Source organism: Camelus bactrianus, chromosome 3 (genome assembly GCF_048773025.1).
Source record: "Camelus bactrianus isolate YW-2024 breed Bactrian camel chromosome 3, ASM4877302v1, whole genome shotgun sequence".
In the NCBI taxonomy this organism is placed as follows: Eukaryota; Metazoa; Chordata; class Mammalia; order Artiodactyla; family Camelidae; genus Camelus; species Camelus bactrianus.
This window is the reverse complement of record NC_133541.1, coordinates 50,127,917-50,130,493: the sequence shown is the minus strand read 5'-3', so window position 1 is coordinate 50,130,493 and position 2,577 is coordinate 50,127,917. Positions and strand designations below refer to the sequence as shown.

At 45.9% G+C, this 2,577-nt stretch overlaps 1 long non-coding RNA gene across 1 annotated transcript; it reads right to left on the bottom strand.

Moving 5' to 3' along the window:
• On the bottom strand, positions 1–2,333 carry LOC141575248 (uncharacterized). The gene is made up of 3 exons (XR_012502692.1): positions 1,913–2,333; positions 971–1,087; positions 1–495 (listed from the first exon to the last, which is right to left on the bottom strand). It is a non-coding gene; the product is annotated as an uncharacterized LOC141575248 (long non-coding RNA).
• Positions 2,334–2,577: the final 244 nt, after the last annotated feature.

Below are 2,577 nucleotides of genomic sequence, written 5' to 3'. Positions count from 1 at the left end.
CTCAACCATGGTGGTTCTCAGCCCTTAACAGAGACTTCTTCCTTGACCAAACTTTAATCAGGCTCCTCCGGTTACCGAGTAAGGGCTCATTGCCTAACGTGTATAGAAGCCAATACTACAGTACCAGCTTTTGAGGAAAAATAAAAGCTTTATTGTGAGGCCAACTGGCAAAAAGACAGGAAGCCCAGCTCAATTCTGTCGTCCTCAAACCAGGGTTCAGGCAAAACATAAGGGATTAGGGGGAATTTCAAGCTTGGAGGCTGATTGGCTAGTCTTGAATCAGTCGATATAAGCCACACGTGCTGCTGGAAGCCAGCTTTTTCCTACTGAAGGTCTTCTCGGTTAGTAAAGGGCTCCAGTGGCAATATTCCTATTCTTTGAGTTCTGCAGACTGAAGATTCTTGGTTCTGGGGTCATCCTGGAGATGCAGGTTCCCGTTTTGCATACATGCAGTGCTGTCTCTGAAATAACTCAAGGTTTGATCCATCAATCAACCTATTCAAGGAGGCAAACCCAGTTTAAACTGGTCCATATTTTATGTGCTGTTTCACTCTCAGCCCTCTTCTCTTTTTAAAATGTTATTTTTATTTATTTTTTATTGAAATATAGTTTACAATGGTGTGTTAATTTCTGGTGTACAGCATAGTGATTCAGTTATACATTATATATATTCCTTTTCATATTCTTTTTCATTATAGGCTATTAAAGGTATTGTATATAGTTCCCTGTTGTATACAGTGGGACATTGCTGTTTACCTATTTTATATATGGTACTTAGTATCTGCAAATCCTGAACTCGAATTTATTCCTCCCAGCCCCCCCACCGCTTTCCAGAACCACAAGTTTGTTTGCTATGTCTGTGAGTCTATTTCTGTTTTGTTAATAAGTTCATTTGTCTCATTCATTTTTCCCCCCAGATTCCACATATAATTGATATCATATGATATTTTTCTTTCTCTTTCTGACTTACTTTACTTAGTATGACAACCTCCAGGTCCATCCATGTTGCTGCGAATAGTATTTTATTCTTTTTTATGGCTGAGTAGTATTCCATTGTGTGTGTCTCACAACTTCTTTATCCAATCATCTGTTAATGGACATTTAGGTTGCTTCCATGTCTTAGCTATTGTATATAGTGCTACTATGAACATTGGGGTGCATGTATATTTTCAAATTAGAGTTCCCTCTGGATATATGCCCAGGAGTGTCTGCACTTTTCTTGACATGACCTTGGCCTATTAGGCCAAGTCTTGGCACGCATCCTCCTAACCCAGTTTATTGAGACTCCCCCACCCTTAATAGCTAAGTGCCTTGGCCTGCTTTAGCAAGAATCCAGTCTACCAAGAATCCCCCTACCCTTGATGTATAATCAAGTTCCTCTTAGTAACTTTTCATCCACTGACTCCCTCAATCTGTTGGCCATAAACCCCTAGTTGCCTTTGCGGTATCGGGAGCTGAGTTCATTCTCTCTCCCCTCTTGCAAGAGTCTCAAATGAAGTCTTCCTTACCAGTCTAACAGGTGTCAGAGTAATTTTTCTTTTACACTCCTCCTCTCTGCACCTCTGTTTCTGACTAGAGGGTGTCACTGCCCATAAAGCCACAAGTTGGCATTTGGCCTCCTATAGAATCAGGTCATGCCACCAGAGGGACCAGCTGATTCCTCTGAAGCAGGGCTAACTCTGATCTCTGGGCCGTACTGGACAAACACTCGTCTTCTGAAACAGAACCACAGAGCTGGCTCCACTCAGAGCCCTGCAGGCAGTGAGATGGTCCACTCCAGGCTCCGGCCTCCCCTAGGTGTTGAACCCCAGCCACTCGGAGACCCACACTGCTGCTCTCCAGGACTGCCTTTGCCTCTCCTCAGAGGCCTACCTTTGCCCTCTCTCGGTTAATTCCCCTGATTAAAACTCACCCATCTCGTTTCCCCAGTTCCTTGGAGCCACATTAAGTGACTCACTGACGATACTGTTAGGAGTGAACCTCTGGGGCTGATCCGGGTTCTTCCCCTCAGTCATACTTGCAGTGTGTCCGGGCTTTCAATGACTCAGCATTTGAGAGCCAGCAGAGGGCTCAGTGCTCAGCAAGTCCTGTGACTTCCTGCTGACAGCAGCGAGCTGAGGCCCCTGTTAAATACAGGTTACCAGGCCTCTACCCCTGGATATTCCAAATCTGGGTGGGGGTCCAGGAATGTGGGTTTTTAAGAAACACTCCAAGGGATCTTTATCATCATGGAGAATTGGGATATAGATACTGAAATTCTACCATAACCCTGATTATTTTACAGAAGAGGAAGCTGAGGCCTGCCCAGGGGGAATGGCTCCCCCAAGGTCACCCCCTCCTCCTCGGCAGGTCCAAGTCCAGGATCAGGTTTGCTGACTCCAGTGCAGTGACCGTGCCCTTCAGTCTGCAGCCTCTGCTCAGGAAAGCAGGAGGCTCAGGTTGGGAGTCTGGGCACCACATTGGCCAGTGGGTGAGGAGTCCACTGCACCAGTGGTGACCCTGCTCCTAATGCCCTGTGTCATGCCTGCAGTCCATCGGCTTCCCACTTAAAGCAGGAAATTAGCAAGCCCATGGGAA